Here is a 13,333-nt window from a genome sequence, read left to right as displayed (position 1 = left end):
GCGACGAACCCGGCTTGCCAAGCACCGCATTGTCACAGACGAACACGCGCGACCACTGCGACAGAGCCCCTACCGCGTATCGCCGCTAGAACGCCAAGCTATCTGCAAGCAAGTTGATGAAATGCTTCGTGACGACGTCATACAGCCATCGAGGAGCCCCTGGGCAGCACCGGTCGTTCTAGTGAAAAAGAAAGACGGCACCCTTCGCTTTTGCGTCGATTACCGCCGCCTGAACAACATTACGAAGAAGGATGTCTACCCCCTCCCCCGCATCGACGATACACTGGACCGGCTGTGCAACGCTAAGTAGTTCTCATCGATGGACCTGAAGAGCGGCTACTGGCAAATTGAAGTCGACGAAAGAGATCGCGAGAAGATTGCGTTCAACACGCCAGACGGACTCTTAGAGTTCAAGGTGATGCCATTCGGCCTCTGCTCTGCCCCAGCGACGTTCCAGCGAGTAATGGACACGGTGCTCGCAGGCTTGAAGTGGCAGACTTGCCTAGTCTACTTAGATGACGTTGTTGTCTTCTCCTCAAACTTTGAGGACCACCTCAGAAGGCTTCGGATAGTGCTTGAAACGATCAAGTCTTCAGGCCTGACACTGAAACCAGAGAAGTGCCACTTCGCCTACGAGGAGTTGCTGTTCCTTGGTCACGTCGTAAGCAAGGATGGAGTTCGCCCAGACCCCCAGAAGACGGCTGCGATCGCAGAGTTTCCACAGCCTAATGACAAGAAGGCTATACGCAGATTTCTTGGATTGTGCGCTTATTACCGACGATTCGTCAAGAACTTTTCGCGCATCGCTGAACCTTTGACTCAACTTACCAAGGCTGACATGCCTTTTAAATGGGAAAGGCCACAAGAGGAAGCTTTCAACGAGCTGAAGCGCCGCTTACAGTCCCCTCCTGTGCTCGGGCACTTTGATGAAAACGCCGAAACCGAAGTTCATACCGATGCAAGCGGGGTGGGCTTAGGAGCGGTCCTCGTTCAGAAAAATGGCAAACATGAGAAAGTTATCGCGTACGCTAGCCGTTCACTGTCGAGAGCCGAAGCCAACTATTCGACGACAGAGAAAGAATGTCTCGCCATTATTTGGGCGACGTCCAAATTTCGCCCCTACCTATACGGACGACCATTCAAGGTTGTGAGCGATCACCATGCTCTGTGCTGGCTGGCCAATTTGAAAGATCCCTCCGGCCGCCTTGCTCGTTGGAGCCTGCGTCTTCAAGAATTCGACATAACTGTAGTCTACAAATCTGGCCGCAAGCATTCCGATGCAGACTGCTTGTCACGAGCTCCTGTCGACGCAGCACCCGAAGAGGAAGACGACGACGCTTTCTTAGGACCGGTAAGCGCCAGCAGTTTCGTGCAGCAGCAGCACTCGGATCCTGACTTGCAAAGCCTAGTGTATTATCTGAAAGGCAAGACCGCATCGCCTCCCCGAGGGTTCAAGCGGCAACTGTCGTCCTTCGTCCTTCACAATAATGTCCTCCTGAAGAAGAACTTCGCGCCGAACAGGACAGTGCATCTTCTTGTTGTGCCTAAAAATCTCAGGCAAGAAATTATGCAGGCATGCCATGATGAGCCGACTGCAGGACATCTCGGGATTGCTCGCACGTTGCATCGCATCCAGGAGTAGTACTATTGGCCACGGCTCGCTACCGACGTTTCCCATTACGTGAAAACGTGCCGTGAGTGTCAGCGACGCAAAACGCCTCCGACTAGACCAGCCGGACTCCTGAAACCCATACCACTGCCAACTAAGCCCTTTCAGCAAATAGGGATGGACCTCCTCGGCCCCTTTCCGACCTCTTCATCAGGAAACAAGTGGATCATCGTGGCCACCGACTACATAACCCGCTACGCAGAAGCAAAAGCGTTGCCTAGTACCGCAACAGAAGTCGCAAAATTTTTTGTCGAACAAATTCTGCGACACGGCGCCCCGGAAGTGCTCATCACAGACAGAGGAACGACCCCAGACAACACCAAAGATCCGTAGGACGTCCCAAAAATGTACGCACGTCCCACATCCCTAACAGGACGTCCCTGGGACATCCGTATGAAGTCCGCACTGGGATTATCCCGGGAACAGTCGCGGCTCGAACCTTACACGGACATGACGTCCGTATGAAAGCCGCGGTGGGATCATCCTGAAAACAGTCGCAGATCGGTTGTTATAAGGAAGTGTTTATATTCAGAGGGTCTGAATCGTGCAGATGGCCATACAATTCTCATGAGCGCTCGAGTGGCACGCTCCACTGTTCTTTTCCGACGTCTTTGGCTAGCGGGCTTGATAGAGCTGTTTAGAACAAGTAAACAATAATCCATGCGATGTATAAGCGCAAGATGTCACAAAGTAATACACAACCCAGTACTTATTTTTTGAAAGAGCCAAAAAACCGTTAAAAGCAGAGGGCCATTAGCTGAATACAGAAACCCTAAACTTTAAAACTTCGAAATTAGGGAAGGGCGACCTAATTACTCTAACTGTGAACCTGGCTCAAATAGTCTAATACCCGTTTTGTTATAGCTATCGAGGGTAAGCTTGCACTCTTCTCCTCCAAGATCACAACATAACCACCTTGACGCCAACTGTATTCCCGCCTTACGACCATAACAGCCACTGACGATGACAGTGACACCACAGCAAAAACAACTGGCCACTTGTTCGTGCTCTTAAAGCAGTGATCATGAAACTTAATAACACGCATCCTTTTTTGCAGTTATTTTTTGGTTTATTTAGGATCACAGTTTTATTTTTGTCTTAGGTACATGTTGCTTAAAAAGGCTCTTTGCTCATTAGCTCAATGGCACCACCATCGTCATCGCACTATTGAAACAAAAAAAACAATGCAAGTTATTTTGCTTAGCTTGGTGGTTTGAGGCGTGTATTAGCCAGTTTTCCGTTTTTTGGACCAAAATTTCAGGTAATTATTGACGTTCTTACTGCATGTTGGTTGCGTAACGAGTGTAAATTTTTTGACATATTCAGCAAGGTTCCAGCAGCGGGAAACACGGATGGCACATGCGGCAAGTGAAAGTAAGTGGCAGTCGGTAGTCCTCGCGTGGTGTGTGAGCCGTGTAGCGTGATTTCTAGCTTTTGAAGTAATTTTAGCGGCGGTATTAAAGTTCAGTGACTGATGCTGGCTCAACATGAGCAGAAGCTTACTGGGGGCCAGTATGTTAATCTGGTGACAGCATAATGGCTACGGTGCCGAGGAATGCTTACAGGCGTGCACGCCGAGAGGCACGTCGTGATATTGAGCTAATAGCGTCGGCTGCTGGCGATGGTATTGCATACGACTGCTGCAAAGTCGCAAGAGCAACTAGATCCTAGCTCGTCGCATGTTCCGTGCCTTCAACATTCGATTGAATATGCGCCTAAAGTTCCTGTTCTAATTTTGATTTGGTTTATTGGTTTGTTTGGGTTGAACATCCCAAATCAACTCAGGCTCAGGGACACCGTAGTGAAGGGCTCCGGAAATTTCGACCACCTGGGGTTCTTTAATGGGCACTGACATCGCACAGTACACGAGCCTCTAGAATTTCACCTCCAACGAAATTCGACCGCCGCGGCCGGGATCGAACCCACGTCTTTCGGGTCAGCAGCCGAGTGCCGCAACCACTGAGCCGGGGCGGGGCTGTTTTAATTTTGTATTCTGTTTATAACTGTTGCATGCGCACAGTTTTCTTTTATTGGTTTGTTACCTAGTATTGAAGTAGTATTGTTAGTATAGTATTGAAGAGAACTATTGCAATTTCATTTGAACTGTATGTGTTGTTTGGGCCTTTTGCATCCAAAAAATGAGGTCATGCATGTTTTTACGTATGAATTTTTTGCTGGCGAGGGCCAAATCTGCCCCTGTGTCACATGGATGGCTCATAATGAAGGGCATATGCATGTTTAATTGTACCACCTAGGGATACCTCACAACAGCATGCCAGCTGCCTTCAATATGATAAAAACTTACTATAGCAATAGAGTTCCCCACTGTTAACTTGAGAAATCCTTATTTTATTTTCTTGGTCTGATTTCGAACCTAATTCTGTTTTGATCTAGAGAAATCACATGACTGTGCAAGATGGAGACACTGCAAGAGAAAAGACATCTCGCATTCTGCGAAGTATTCTAACATCTGAACTGGCTTCTAGCTACAGCTGGTATGGTGCCAAGGGAAGAACAGGCTCTGTGAGCTGAATATATGCAAAATCATGTGCAGTAAGTATTATTTGGAGGAAGCTATTTCAAATCTTAAAGGAGCACAGGTATAAAATTTTAAACTCAATAAGTGATCCTATCTTTGTCCTGGGCACAAAGGGTTTTACTATTCCAAATTCTCTGATTTCACTGATTCCACATGCCGAAAATCATTGACAGAGGAGCTGTTAGCCAATGCTGACATCTATCATCTATATATGGACTGGTTGGCAGAGTCACTAGCAAAACATGAGGTAAGTCCTAAACATGCCATCACATGATGCCATAATGGACTCCAGCACTGGCATTGACCTGACAGAGACCAAAAGTACTCATATAAAACAGTTTAACTGTTCACACTGTGGACTAGATATTTAAGCTTATTTCCATGAATAATAGGCTTTTACGTCTCATTAAAAGCAGAAAAATGAACACCCCAGAACACTGTGTCTGTATCCCTTTAAGACTTCGAATATAAATCAGATCACAGAATCAATATCTACATTAAGTGTTTATAATTGAATTTGTAGGTCTTGGTAGGATTGCGTCAAGACCATTGATATTTGCTTTGAAAAAAAATTGACAAATTTCCATTGTTTATTTTCAGATCTGCACATTCACACACTTCACAACTAGCCACATGGATTTTTGTTGTCATCTGGTTCATTGGCTCATGGCTGCAGTACCATGAATGTTACCACAGGTTAGAACAAGCTAGAATTACAGCTTTCATAGTGTGCATTTGGGACTGTTTTCATACTGCCTGCGCAGAAGGCATGGTCCAGCATTGGAATTGGTTATAAGATGTGTAGAAATATGCCATCCTTTGTTACTCAAGCCCATGCCCTTTGCCTGCTGATTCAAAATTAAGGAAATGCAGTAAAGTTTGGCTACAAAAATTTTTAGAGGTGAGATATATTTTTCTATAAAAAATACATAACATATACCCTCTCATCTGTATATAGGTTGCCTAACTGACCAGCAGACCTCAACTCGGGCACAGCAAACTACGCTGAAAGAAATAAAAAAGGCAGCCATGTCATGGTTTCGGCATGCAACTGAACGGGTAATGCGCAAGAAAACTGGCTCCTGAGCAAAACTAAACGGTGAGTGTGTTGCTAGTGTGCTACATTTTTTTGTTGACATTAACATCTTGGGTTGAGGATTTTTCATTCGAAACTGTTGATATTTTTCCTGTGACACTGTGCTGAGAGATGATTGATTTTGAGAGAGCACAGAATTCAGTAGATTATTTCAATAGATACCGTGAAAACTTCTGCATATCAGCCTGTGTAGTTAGGTAGAATCATGAAATGTATCTTTAAGTTAACTTGGGTATTCTTAGCCTGCTAAGTCCTCACGCACCTCTCTTTACTTGGCTGTCTGTTTGTGGTGGTTTTACTCCTGGAAGTATGTACATTTACTTGTGCAAGGATTAATTCCTTGCGGCAAGTACCATTTGGTGCCAACACCATGTGAAGGTGCTGCAATTTGTATATTGTGCTGCAAGTTTGTTTTTTTTTTCAAATGCAGTCAGTGATTGAAAAAAAAGGTGAACTGAAAGAAGTGTCTATATGTATTGGCTTTTTTTTTGTCTTTCTTCCAGCAAGGCAGCCTATTTCAGCATTGGCCCAAGTGGCAGGATTTCTGCTTTACATGTATACATGACTCTTCTTTTCGATGACACTATAGCAGAACCGAAAAGAAGACTGCCTAGAATGAGAAGACAAGCAATATCTTGAAAACATGTCACTTTATTGATACCTAGCAGTTGTATACTTAAGTGTCTAGAAATGCGATGCTTTGTGCATGAACAATTTCTTTTTCTCTGATCAAGCTGGGCATTTTGTTGCCCATCTGAAATTTGCTTGTATCGAGCTATACTTGCTGTTTTGGTCTCTAGTCCCACTATGCTTGTGTAAATTTGTTCCCGACTGCTACTACTAGAGTTATTTTTCACCCCCGTAGTGCGTTTGTATTGCTGTTCCAGGAAAAAAAAGAGGATATGTGGATTTTAATGACTTTTATTGTCTATGTAAGAGATGACCATAGTTCCTGTGGCTTGTAGCAGTCTTGTAACTTGTTAATGTTAATATCATACTATATGCAGCGTGTTTTAGATTTTTTTCTTCTGGCCGTGCTAGCTGCCTTGAAGCCCATCTACTCCTTATGCACACTTATACGTGCTTTTTATTTCTAGTCCTGTGCTTGCTGAAATGTGATTCTGAATGGTTGTGCTTGTGTCAATATTTCAACCTCTGATCTGTGTGCATGTATTGCTGTTATAGCAAAAAAAGGCTCATTTGTGATTTAATAATCTTTATTGTTTTGAGTGAGACAAGCATAGTTCCTGTACCTTGTAGCAGTCAGACAACCTTTCTTATTTTAGTCATTCCACGTGCAGCTTGACTGAAATGTTTATCTTCTGACCATGCTAATTGCCTTGAAGGCCACCTACTACTTATGCACAGCTATATACCTGCTTTTATCTCTAGTTGCATGCTTGCTGAAATTTGATCCTGACAGATAGTGCTTATGTTATTATTTTAATCTCTAATCTGTGTAGTTGGGTTGTATTACTGTTATAGCAAGAAAGGGTCATTTGTGTTTTAAGAACATTGATTATTCTAAATAAGACAATAGTTCCTATACCTTATTGCAGTCGCATAATTTGCCTCATTTTAGCTATGCTACGTGCAGTGTGATCGAGATTTTTTTCACCTCTGCTGCGTATGCTTGTATTGTTGTTTCAGTAAAAAAAGTTGCATTTGTGTTTTTAGTTTGTTTTTTTGGCGTTTTACATCCCAAAGCGACCCAGGCTATAAGGGATGCCATAGTGGAGGGCTCCAGATAATTTCGACTACCTGGGGTCCTCTAGCGTGCACTGACATCGCACAGTACACTGGCCTCTCAACTTCTCGCCTCCTTCGAAATGGGACTGCCATGGCTGGGATCGAACCCGCGTCTTTTGGGTCAGCAGCCGAGCACCATATGACCAATGAGGCACTGAGTGGCATATTTGTGTTTTGTTGCGTTCATTATTTAAGAGACATATAATATTCATGCCTTACAGTATGCTGCTACTGTTTGTTTTAATGTCATGCCCTTTGCAGTGCAATTAATATTTTTTGTTCTGACCAAGATTATCATCCCGAAGCCTGTTTAGACCTTACATGACTTATATGTTATACCTGCTGTTTTAGCCGTATAGTTATTTTGAATCTCTCTATTTTGCAACTCTGCATCTGGGGTTGGCTTGGCTACTTATGGTATTGGAATCCTACTGCTTCAAGTTTGAAAACGTGATAATGTTGGCTCACACTAACCAGACAAGCTAACCAAAATTAATGAAGCCTATTACACACATTGCGAAGGAAGGTCTGTGACATGACCTTGCTCTTAATAACGAGAAATGCCTGAGAGGAGCTGTTAAAGCTGTGTTAGTGCTTCCTTTATGTGAGTTGTTCTGTTTCATGTGCTGTTATTAAAAATAAAATTCAGCTGTGAATCAGCATTCGGCCTGATCATCAGCATGCCCCATATATTTGAATAAAACTATTTTAGCCAAAGCTTTGTGTTTTGAATCACTGTGCAGCATAATCCAGGCCTGTGTTCTAACTTTGTGTCGTTTTTACTATAGCATCGCTCTCGGCCATATGCAATTGGCCGAAATGCCAGAAGCGGAAGCTGGTTCTGTTGCGGCTACGAGGCACTGCTTCTGCTTCTGGTATTTTGGTCAGTCATGCGTGACCAGTAGCGACACTTTTGAAAAGGACACGAGGTTATATTGGGTCCTGGCCAAGGAAAAAATAAAAATAGTAACGTCCTATTGCAGTCCTGCGAAGGTCCCAAAAATGTACTCGTCAGACATCCGAAGGACTTCTTTCGGCGTTTCACTTCGGATGTTTTCAGGATTTTTTCGGGACATCCGCGGGATGTGCGTAAAGTCCTGCCGCGGACTTCCCAAGGACGTCCTTAGGATGTAGGTGTGTTGTCTGGGGACGTTTACAGCGGAGCTGACGCAAGCCATTTTAAACTACAGCCAGACAAGCCATCGGAGGACCACTGCCTACCATCCACAAACCAACGGACTCACAGAGCGTCTGAACAAGACCATCGCAGACATGCTCTCCATGTACATCGGCGCCGAACACAAGACGTGGGACTCCATTCTGCCCTACGTGATCTTCGCTTATAATACTGCCGTCCAGGAGACAACCAGGTTTACCCCATTCCAGCTGGTATACGGCAGGAAGCCCACGACTACACTCGACGCAATGCTCCCGCACGTTTCCGACGAAGACAACCTCGACGTCGCCGCCTACCTTCATCGCGCCGAGGAAGCCCGAAGACTTGCGCGGCTTCGCATTCAAGACCAGCAGCACACCGACGCCCGACGCTACGATCTGCGCCGACGAGACACGCATTTCAAGCCAGGTGATCGTGTTTGGATATGGACGCCAGTTCGCCGCCGTGGATTGAGTGAAAAGTTGCTGCGACGCTACTTTGGCCCGTACAAGGTTCTCCGTCGCATCGGTGACCTCGACTACGAAGTCATCCCCGACGGCACGACAGCATCTCAGCGACGCCGCACACGCCCGGAAGTCGTACATGTCGTACGCCTGAAGCCATATTATGAACACTAAAGGACTGGAAGTTTTCATTGTCCGTGTTTATTTTCATTTTAAAGCATCGAGACGATGCTTCTTTGGAAGGGGGGTAATGCCACGTATCATTGCAGTGTTTGTTCGTTCACGCTCAAGGCAGGAGGAAAGGGTCGTTATCACTTGTGTTCGTGGCGCGAGAAGCGACCAGACTAATCTCGATTGATCACAGCCACGAAGAGCGGCATCTACGTGTTTCCAGATTACTCCATATGATCTCGACCTGTTATCTCGAAGTTTCCTGGCCGGCTTTAAATTGAACGATGCCGCGAGCAGCGGTCATTCGTAGATTGACGAGCACGCTTGTTGCTTACGCCGCCACTGAGTGATTCAGTTCTTTTGCGGGCGCAAGTCAGCCCAAATAAAGAGCTTCGTTTGCAAGTCTTTTTGGTGTCTTCCTGACCGCTGGACTGCCGTCACTACAACGTGACAATATGAGCAAATCACAGCTTCCGACTTAAGAACGCCACTTCACACAAGCGCAGGTGATTAGCAACATTGCAAACAGCGGCACCTAGAAGCCAAACTAGGGCTGATAGACTGGAATCTCATGCTATTTTTGCTAACACACCAGAATGATAGAGATATTGTCATGCGCTACGCATGGGCCCTGCGGAACAACGAACAAGTGCGCTCGCAGGAAGAAAAAGAGGAAGTTCGGTATCTTGCCGCTGACGCGCCCGACTCGGGTCGACCTGCCTATGTAAATAACCTTTGTAAGTAGAACCTGTAACAGTGTGGTGCAGGTGCTGGGTCGATCACCACGGACACGTCTCAAAACCGCTGCCGCCGAAGAATTGCCGGATTGGCACCGTTTCCCGTCCAAATCACCAAAGAAGCCGTCGCACGTCCGACCGGAGCAGCAGCGCCCGCTTGGCAGCACTACCGTGAGCCATGGACGTTTTCCTGGAAGGCTGGCGAACATGTGGATGATTGGCTCACCAATTACCCGCGGGTGAGCAAATACAACCGTTGGGATGCCACTCTGCAGCTGGCCAATGTCGTTTTCTTTCTTGATGGACAGCTGCTTCGAGGATACCGTTGCGAAACGAAAATGCGCCGAGCAGTCTTTTCTTCAGAGAGCGCAAGTGGCTGGATAGACCTGCACGACGTACATAGAAGCGGGAATTGCAGCTGTGCAAAGTCGTTAATCCCATTATGTCCGACGAAGATCGCCTTAGCCATCTCCTCAAGGGCATCGCAGAGGACGTCTACAGTTTTGTTATTAGTACAGAAAATTCTGGCCACGTGTTCCGAAATGAATTCACAGAGCTTCCTCGTTCTACGCACATCATCCTAAGTATTGACTTTTTGCAGCAGTGAGGCGCTACCTTCGACTTCCGCAGTGGCGGCATATCATTAAGTCCTGGCCTTCGGTCAGCTCTCATAGAAGATTCACCGTATTTGCCAAAGTGTTTTCTGTCTCCGCAGATACCGTCGTTCCAGCGATGTCTGCCATATTCGTTCCCGTTGTCTCCTCTAGCGCTGTTTCTGACGCCTTCGGTACTGTGGTGGAATCTGGTTCCCTTAACTGCGCAAAAAAAAGTGTGCTGGTACCCCGTAGCCTCTTCCGTGTGACCAAGGGCCACGCCACTCTTTGGACTGTCAATCATTCCAACGAACCTGCCGTATTGTCATGTGGTTTAAAACTTGCCGGTTTTGAAGAACGCGTTTCTGTACCAGTTGCTGTGATCACTGAGAACGTGTCTCGTCCAACTAGACTCCGCGATCTGAGCGACCCTCAATTCTTACCCATGGTCAATAAATGCCTACCCACTAGCGACCGCCAGGTACTAGTGGCCGTTTTTATGAAGCATGCGGACGTGTTTGACTTCGGTCGCGACCAACCACCACCGATTCCATCTTCCCGTGCCCATCACATAATCAATACTGGATGTGCACAACCGATTTGATAGAGGGCATACCGCGAGTCGCCTTCCGAGCGTCAGATAATCGATGAACAAGACCGTGACATGTTACGCCGCGGCATTATTCAGGAATCTTCAAGCCCGTGGGCTTCTCCAGTGATCCTCGTCAAAAAAAGGCCCAGGCTTAGCCTGGTTAAGCCAAGAATGCGTTGCATATTGCGCGGTCTTTTTTTTTTTTGAGGGCGAGGTATTGCTTGGAGGCACTCAATTTTCTCGGCAATAGTTGGTTGTACTTGGATTTATTCGGTAAAAATTACGAGGAACTTTAGCGGCTAAAGTGGTGAAAGGCGAAAGCCTGAGTGCTTCATTCTGCTACGCGATTGTTCAGTGCACATTTTGTTGGTGCATTAATTAACTGCCAATTAATGACGCTTAGGCTTCGCCTTTAGGAGTGGAACGCAACAGCGTGTGGTAGCGCTGCCACGGAGTCGAAGGAACGCCACCACCCGTTCGGCGCGATGCGTTGCCCTTTGAACGCAACGCTTTTTGAGGAAAGGAAATGGGCTGTATTCTCTGTCATCTCGGGGGACACCTGAGCCGCACCACCGTGGCCGCACCCTCCTGGAAGGGAGGATGTGTGAGTTAAAGAAGAAAGAGGGGCCCTAATGAAGGAAATGAAAATTGTATTTGAGGAAAGGAAATTACGCAGTAACTGTCTCACATATCTCAGTAGACACTAGTCGAAAATTCTATTTGAGGAAAGCAAGTTGCGCAGTAACTGCCTCACATATTTTGGTGGACACCCGTCAAAATTCTCGCGCGGTGACGTCACGAAAATTTGGACCAATATGAAACGCGGACAAATACGCCTTGCTCGTCGGTAAATTGGTTTTTGAGGAAAGGAAATGTGCCCCTCATATTTCGGTGGACACCTAAACCTCGCCGTAACGGGAAGGAAGGCAGATGGGAGTAAACGAAGACACCGTATTCACTAGACGCACCTTTGTTCATTCCAAACCATCGAGCTGGCATGGCAGAGCATTCGAGTTTCCGGCCACCGAGCGTGACGGACGCAGGATCATGAGCTCCGGCGGAGCGGCGATAGCGGCACTTGCTGGCCGCGGAAACAGGTTAGCTACCGACGCAGATCAGGAATACGAAATTGTTTTGCCTGCCCTGCCTACAGGACGTGTTGTTCTTAACACGGTGTTTCTTCACGGCGACGTGCGAGCGAGGCCCTACAGGGTGGAAGATTGTCGGGATGCCCTGGCCAACGCTGGTGCGCTCCCCGACGTCGTGGCGTTGGGGGCGTATCAGATTAACCACGTGTGGGCGGTGACGATGAGCACTTCAGAAGCTGCGAAGAAACTTGCTGCCTTCAAAGAGCTACAAGTGAAAGGGCGCCGGTGCATTATTTTCGACCCTGAAGATCAGCAGGTAAAGCTGCGCCTGCATTGGATGCTGCACGGTGTGGCGGACGACGACATCCGGACTGCTTTCGCGGCGTTCGGCAACGTGACGGAGGTGACGCGGGAGCGTTGGCGTGTCCAAGGCTTGAAGGAGAAAGGCTCGACCACCAGGACCGTGCTACTGAAGTTGAAGCCGGGAATTAAGGTGGATAATTTGCCACACCAGGTCCGAGTAGCCGGTGAGCTGGCTCTCGTTGTTGTCCCTGGGCGACCGATGCAGTGCCTGCGTTGCCACGGCACGTGTCACGTTCGCCGCGACTGCAAGGTGCCCAGGTGTTCCCTGTGCAGGCGCTACGGACACGTGGACGCGGACTGCGTCCGTACCTACGCGTCAGCTACCAGGCTCGGAAAGGCGAACGACACTGCGGAACTCATGGACATCGCCGAGGCGGAGGAAGCAGCCACTGGTACGGACGAGGCGGGCAAGTCGGCTTCCACGCTTGCGACGTCTGGGACTCCCAGTGACGATACCAAAGCGGCCGACGAACCAGAGAGCCAACAGCCGACGGGAGGCTCCCTCGGCGTCTCTAACGAGACGTCAGAGAACGGGGCGTGCCCATCAGAGCCCGTAGTCGTCGAGGGAAAGGACCTGAACGAGGACCACCACGAGAATATTGGCGCCCGCACAACAAGCGTCACGCCCCCCGTTACCACCCCAGCGAAGCGTCCCCATGACCAGGCCAGCCCCAAAGGGGACAAAGTGGTAGCACCCGGCGTCGAGGAGCCCCCTGCAAAGACGACTCAAGCCCGGCGTTCGTCGTTACGGCCACGCCCAAACCATGCGGCTGACAAACGGTACTCCTCCGCAGGCAAGGTACTACTCGAGAAGACTGATCTTCTTGCGCCGGATGATACCGGCGGCAACAGTGGCGTCTAGCTGCGCGCTAGACGCGGAAGGTAAGCACCATGCTGTTGGTTCCTTCCTCTTGCGTAAAAATGGCTCCCGCCTCCGCCTTTAGAGTCGCTACATTGAACGTGAGGGGCCTGGCGGCAAGGAAAAAACAAGGCCAGGTGTACCGACTTATTACGGAGCGCGAGATAGATGTATTGGCCGTGTAGGAGACGAAAGTGGACGGCAACGAAGGAACCGACAGCATGGTGCGACGTTTCACGACTAGATTTTATGCTGTC

This window comes from Amblyomma mixtum, chromosome 2, assembly GCF_055824585.1.
Source record: "Amblyomma mixtum isolate Tamu chromosome 2, ASM5582458v1, whole genome shotgun sequence".
Lineage (NCBI taxonomy): Eukaryota > Metazoa > Arthropoda > Arachnida > Ixodida > Ixodidae > Amblyomma > Amblyomma mixtum.
Note: the sequence above shows the minus strand (reverse complement) of the source record.